The 7,663-nt window shown below is 34.6% G+C and overlaps 1 non-coding gene across 1 annotated transcript; it reads right to left on the bottom strand.

Moving 5' to 3' along the window:
* Positions 1–2,649: 2,649 nt before the first annotated feature.
* LOC120178988 lies at positions 2,650–2,756 on the bottom strand. Its single transcript, XR_005521570.1, has one exon. It is a non-coding gene; the product is annotated as a small nucleolar RNA R71 (small nucleolar RNA).
* Positions 2,757–7,663: the final 4,907 nt, after the last annotated feature.

The following is a 7,663-nucleotide window of genomic DNA, read 5'->3' as shown; positions in this document are numbered from 1 at the left end:
GCTGGGAAGAACAGGAGTGGAAATAAGCAGTATTACGGTCTCCACATGCAAGCCAATTGACCCTCAATCTATATAAGAAAAATAAAATGTACGGAAAAATAAATTTAATAAAAAATATAAAATTACATATAATCATTTTGTGGAAATATTTTATTGATATGTTTATAATTTTTTTATATTTTAATAAAAATAAAATTATTAATTAAAGTAAAAAAAAAACTTAATTTAAGATTTATATATAATCTTTGAATTACAAATATGAAAAAATACTAAATGTAATTTAGAAATATATAAATTTTAAATTTTAATCTTATATAAATTAGTATTTAAAATATATATATGACATTTATCTAATTATTAACTAAATTTAAGATTTGCTTGAATCGTTTGGTGCTCACAAAATTTTTATGTGGCCTAAATTCAAATCTATTCATGGCCATTTTCTTTCTTTTGTATGAGACTAAATTTAATATAAAATATATACACTATTGTGTATCACATAAACCATATGTTGAGCATGGCTCAATGGCAAAGGTGTGTGCACTGTAGCCTTTGCACCCTAATTTGATTCCGCAAACCCCTTTTATATTACCTTTCTTTGGAACATGGCATATGGTGATATAAAAGAACAAATAATTAAAATAAAGAAATTTAAATTATAAAAAAATTCTTTATCACATAACATTTCGACTCTATTGTTATGTCATGCTGCACTCGAATGAGTGATAACTCTTCAAAAGAGTTATCTTTTAGATCCATTTTACTTAGGTTAAGTTTGCACTCTAGCATTTTTAGGATCATATTTAGGTTTATTTTAGCATATTTTTCATCATTTGCATATTGGGAGTGAATTATTAGTATTTAGGTTGATTTTGATGTTTTTGCTACAAATTGATATATTGATGATGTGACATATTGATAAAGCTAGATTGGATTACCACGACCATTCTACAGTATTGCTGAGTCACAAAGTGGTTAGAGAAATTTCAGGAAATTAAAGTTGCAGAACTAAAGGCTGGAGTTTGAATTTAAAAAAGAACTAGCATTATAAGGGGGATTTTTCTATTGGTGGAAAGTTTGATTTTGATGGGTTATAAATACAATAATTTTTACACACTTTTCCCATCTTGAAAAACCCTAGCCGCCTCATATTTTCTCTCCTACCATGGCTGCATAAACAAATTATTAGGAAGTGCAACAATAGTCGGGGAGCACTATCGTGTAGCAGCAGCAATCAGGTGGAGTTCTACTTTATTTTCGTCCCTTTACTAAGATAGAGAAGTGACAATTATTCAGTTGAATGGTTATGTTATTCTGGATGTTATTTGGTTTTTTGAACATAAAGCATTTGATTAAATGTCTCTTGTTATGTTTTATGTTTAAACTTTGTTTTATGTGTTGTCCTGTTTATAGAAAGAATTTAGAAATAAATTTATCTCTATGTATATGATTTATATAAATTTTAGAAATAAAAGTTGTGGATTTCTTTTCATATTATCTTTGTGCAGTATTGGTGTTTGTGAAAATAAAAGTTTAGTATATAGAAATGTATGTTGCTAATCATCCAACATTGTTAACTATTTGATTAAATTGAATTAATGAAGGTTGATTCTTGTTAATTGAATGCTCTTAATCATTGCTAGACACATGAATGCACTATTTTAAGTATATCCAACAGGACCAAATAACACCCGCATCCATTGAATGTTTGATCTGTTGCTCCCCTGAATGTTGTAGCACTGCCCAACACTTCTCACTCTAATTTTTATACTTTGATGTTTATTTCTTATTCCATCATTCAACCATGTATCCTTTGAAGTCTTTCACACAACTCTATTGTAATCTATTTTGCTCTCTATGGGTTCGACACTCGTAGCTTTTTAAGCTACCACTTTATTACTCTAACGATACATATACTTGCGTAATTGCTATAACATTTATCGTAGCATCAAGTTTTTGGCGTTGTTTCCGGGGAGCATTGGTTTTACATTAGAGTTTATTTTAATTACTAATTTTGTTTATTTTCTTTTCGTAGGTACATTTTCTCTAGCATGGTGTTGTTGGTGCATGACATGCACCAGCAATCAAGATCTAGAGCCTTTTTATCTCAAAATTGAACATACGTTACGAGAACTCCGTAGACAAGTAGCCTGTAATCAAGAAAACATGGCTCATTATGGTGATGGTAACAACGCTTTGCCATCAGTGCCAAATGGTGAGGATGGATTTTCAGATGGCAATAGAGTAAACCAGCAGCATTACTACAACATGGATGACCAAAATCGGTCTATCTAGGAGCACATGGTGCCAACACTCTACGATTTACATCCTTGCATTGTGCAACTAGCAATACAAGCTGCCAATTTTAAGTTGAAACTGATGATGTTTCAAATGCTACAGTCCATGGAGTAATATGGTGGAGCATTTACCGAAGAGCCTAGAGCACACCTTCGAGCATTTATGGAGGTATGTGATTTGTTTGTTCAGCAATGGGTTCCTAAAGAAGCACAAAAGCTGAAGATTTTCCGTTATTCGCTACGAGACAAAGCTAGAGCTTGGTTGACATCGTTGTCGCCTGGTGCTATAGCATCCTGGAATGAGATTGCACAAAAAATCTTGTTGTGATTCAACCCACCTAATATGAATGTCAGACTTAGGAATGACCTCACTTCCTTTAAGCAGTTAGATGATGAAAGTTTGTAAGAAGATTGGGAGCATTTTAAGTAATTGTTACGCAAATACCCAATACACAGATTCCCGCATTGGACACAAATAGAAATGTTCTACAATGGGTTGAACATGCACACTTAAATGGTGGTTGATGCTTCAGCAAATGGTGCATTGCTAGCTAATACATATAATGAGGCAAATGATATTTTGGAAAAAATATCAAACAATGACTACCAATACCCCAATACGAGGAACATGTTCGGTAGAAGTGTTGCTGCATGAGTGGACAATGATGCTCTGAACACACTGACCACACAGGTGATAGAATTGACTGAAATAATGAAGAACATGAAAAAGACTGGAGGTAAGTATGAGGTAAAAGCTACATCTCTTGTCAATTGTGTTTAATTTTGAAGAATGTTCACAAAACCCCGAGTCTATGTATTTTTTGAGAAATTACAACAGGAATGACAATGTCAATTCTTATGGGAACACCTACAACCTGAACTTCTAAAATCATCCCAACTTGTCTTGGAGGAGTCAGAATGTAGGCAACACCAACACAACATTGCAATCAAATTTCGGGAATACACAACAATATATTCAACAACAGCTGATGTTGTAGCATCAACTGACACACCATAAGGCAATACCACATTAACAATGCAAATAACCAGTAAGGGTATCAGAGGTAGACTTTCAATCAAGCCTCAGCTTCAACATTGGCATCATTTTAGTCTCTACTGAAGGAGTATATCTCAATAAATAAAGCAACGAATCAAAGGAATGAAGCTTTGATCTAAAGTCAATCAGCATAACTGAGGGCATTGGAAAATCAAGTAGGGCAGTTAGCAAATGCTCTGAGTAGTAGGTAACAAGGAACATTGCCTAGTAATACCAAGAATCCAAAGACACATAGGAAGACCCATTGCAATAAGCATTGTCAAGCAATCACTACGAGAAGCGGTCTCCATATTGGAAAACCAACTGAAGAGCCTACGAAGAAGGATGATGATGGGCTTGGACAGCAAGATAAAGGCAAAGAAATGGAAGTGTACCTTGAATCGACTGTTAATATTACAGCAAGAAAGACAGGACAGCGTAGTAATTTTGGTCCAACACCTCCAGCAATACCGACAACACTACTTGTAATGCACCAGCAACGCCAATGCAACAGAATCCAAGATCTCCACCACCGTTTCCCCCAAAGATTCAAGACGACCAAGGAGGACTAACAATTTAAAGCATTCATAGATGTGTTTAAATAATTAACAATCAATATCCCGTTGATTGATGCCTTGGAGCAAAACCTGAACTAAATCAAGTTTATGAGAGAAGTCCTTTCAAAGAAGAGAAAGCTTGGAGAACTTGAAATTATTGCACTCACCGAGGGATGTAGTGTTATGGCCACAAGTCGATTGCCCACTTAAGATCAAGGATCCAGGGAGTTTCACTATCCCTTGTATTATTGGTGATAAATTTGTTGGTAAAACATTATGTGATTTAGGTGCTAGTATTAACCTTATGTCTGTGTCAATTTTCAGGAGATTCAGAAATAGAGAAGCAAGACCCACTACTGTCACTTTACAGTTTGTCAATCGTTCTACCATCTATCTTAGTGGCATTGTGGAGAACAAGCTAATACAAGTGGACAAGTTCATTTTTCTCACCAACTTCATCATATTGGATTGTGAAGTCGACAAGGATGTACCAATTATAGTTGGTCGACTCTTTCTTGCCACATGTTAGCTTTTAATTGATATGGAAAAATGAGAACATACCATGCGTTTAAATGATGGACACATTACCTTTAATGTTTTGAAGAATGTTTCATATGATGATAACGCCTAGTGCCACTCAATTGACATTATTGATGTTATTATACAGGAACACTTGGATGAATGACATAGCTTCGATGTTGTAGATTTTAATGCTGTGGGAATAGAAGAATGTGAGGATGATGAGATTTTCAAGGGTGAAGGAAATTTTGTTCAACATGTTGAGTCATTGGACCTTTCAGTGAGACCGATTGAGATTTCTTACCCTTCTATTGAGGATCCACCCACTCTTGAATTAAAGCCCCTACCCGAGCATTTGAAGTATGTCTTCCTTGGGGAGAATTAGACACTTCTGGTTATTATTACAGCAAATCTTGGAGTATTGCAGGAAGAAAAATTGCTTGTTATTTTGAGGTACTATAAGCGTGCAATTGCTTGGAATATTATCGACATTAAGGACATTAGTCCAGCCTTTTGTATGCACTAGATATTGCTGGAAGATACTAATAGTAGGTTGATTGAGCATCAAAGAAGATTGAATCTGATCATGAAGGAAGTGGTTAGAAAAGAGATCATTAAATGGTTAGATGTCGATATTATATACCATTTTTCGGATAACACATGGGTGAGCCTCATTCAATGTGTTCCAAAGAAAGGAGGCATCACTGTGATTACAAATGATAAGAATGAATTTGTTCTCACATGCACTACTACTAGATGGAGGATTTGTATGGGTTATAGGAATATCAATAAAGCTACAAGAAATGACCACTTCTCATTGCCATTTATTGATCAAATGCTAGACCGGTTGACGAGTAAAGTTTTATTTTTTTTTACTTGATGGGTATAGTGGGTATAATCAAATAGACATTGCTCCTGAAGATCAAGAGAAAACCACCTTTATTGCCCATATGGTACCTTTACATTTAGAAGAATTCCATTCGACCTATACAATACTCTAGCAACATTTCAGCGTTGCACTTTCGCAATATTCTCTTTCAAGGTTGACGACTTCCTTGAAGTATTCATGGAAGATTTTTCTGTCTTTGGCCAAAGCTTTGACTAATATGCCTTACCGACTTAGTCGCGGTTTAAAAGCGATGCAAAGAAACAAATCTTATGCTCAATTGGGAGAAATGTCACTTTATGGTGACCGAAGGCATAGTGTTGGGGCATTGTATTTCACATCATGACATTAAGGTGGATAAAGCTAAAGAGAAAGTCATTGAAAAATTACCACCTCCCACCAATGTCAAAGGAATAACAAGTTTTCTTAGGCATGCTGGCTTTTATCGGAGATTTATAAAAGACTTTTCAAAGATTGTTGGATTGTTTTGCTCATTATTGGAGCAAAATAGGAAATTTAACTTTGATGATAAAGCCCTCGAGTCCTTTAAAACAATTAAGTTGAAGTTGGTAAATGCTCCTATTGTAGTCGAACCTGACTGGAACTTTCCTTTTGAGCTAATGTGTGACGCAAGTGATCATGATGTCGGTGCAGTACTGGGGCAATGAAAAAACAAGTTCTTCCATGTCATACATTATGTGAGCATAACCTTAAATGATGCACATACCAACTATACAATAACCGAGAAGGAATTACTTGTTGTTATTTTTGCCTTTGACAAATTTTAATCTTATCTTGTAGCGACAAAGCTGATTGTTTACATTGACCATTCAACACTAAAACACTTGTTTGAAAAGACTGACACAAAGCTGAGGTTGATACGATAGGTGTTGTTGTTGTAAGAGTTCAATATAGAGACTAAAGATAAGAAGGGATTCGAGAACCAAGTAACTGACTATCTATCTCGGTTAGAGTTAGGGAGTGAAGATGGAAATAAATTTGTGGTTGTTGATTATTTTCTGGATAAAATACTTTTTGCTATTGCGACATTGCCTTGGTACGTTGATTTTGTGAATTATCTTGTAAGTGGATTGCTACCACCAGATTTGAATCACCAAGGAAGACAGAAATTTTTTAGAGGTGTTAGAGGTGTTCCTGAATGTGAGCAACAAAGCATTCTATATCATTGCCACAATGCACCCTATGGTGGCCACTTTGGGGCTTGTGTATAATAGCGAAAGTTCTGCAATGTGGTTATTATTGGCCTTCATTGTTTAAGGATGCTAATGATTATGTTAAGCAATGTGATTGATGCCAACAAACATGAAGCATTTCTCGGTGCAATATGTTTGATGCCAACAAACAAACAATTGACCGATGCAACCTATATTAGAGATTGAGTTATTCGATGTTTGGGGGTTGGATTTCATGGGACTGTATCCATCATCATGTGGTAATCTTTATATCCTATTTATTGTTGACTATATGTCCAAGTAGGTTGAAGTTGTAGCATTACCTTCAAGTGATGCTAAGTCGGTTTTGAGATTTCTTCACGAGAATATATTCACTCACTTTGGCACACCAAGTTGGAATATATTCACTCCTATTTTCTCTCCTACCATGGTCGCCTAAACAAATCATCGAGAAGTGCAACAGCAGTTGGGGAGCACTGCCGTGTAGCAGCGGTGATCAAGTGGAGTTCTACTTTATTTCCATCTCTTGACTAAGATAGGGAAGTGACAATTATTCAGTTGAATAGTTCTGATATTCTGGATGTTATTTGGTTTTTGAACATGAAGTGTTTGATTAAATGTCTCTTGTTATGTTTTATGTTTAAACTTTATTTTTATGTGTTGTCGTGCTTATGAAAAGAATTTAGAAATATATTTATCTCTATGTATGTGATTTCTATAATTGTTAGCAATAAAAGTTGTGGAATTCTTTTCATACTATCTTTGTGCAATATTGGTTTTTGTGAAAAGCAAAGTTTAATGTATAGAAATGTATGATGTCAATCGTCCAACATTGTTAACTATTTGATTAAATTGAATTAATAAAGGTTAATTCTTGTTAATTGAATATTGTTAATCATTGTTAGACACATGAATGTACTGATTTTAGCATATCCATAGCGGGAACGACCAAATAACACATGCATCCATTGAATCTTTTATATGTTGCTCCCCAAATACTATAGCACTGCCCGACACTTATCATTCTGATTTTTATACTTTGTTGTCTTTCTTATTTCATCATTCAACCATATATCCTTTGAAGTCTTTCGCACAACTCTATTGTAATATGTTTTACTCTTTGTGGGTTTGACACTCGTATCTTTTTAAGCTACCACTTTATTACTTGAACGATA

The sequence above is a fragment of the Hibiscus syriacus genome, unplaced genomic scaffold (genome assembly GCF_006381635.1).
Source record: "Hibiscus syriacus cultivar Baekdansim isolate YM2019G1 unplaced genomic scaffold, ASM638163v2 tig00112383_pilon, whole genome shotgun sequence".
NCBI lineage: Eukaryota > Viridiplantae > Streptophyta > Magnoliopsida > Malvales > Malvaceae > Hibiscus > Hibiscus syriacus.
This window is presented reverse-complemented; position numbering and strand designations above follow the sequence as displayed.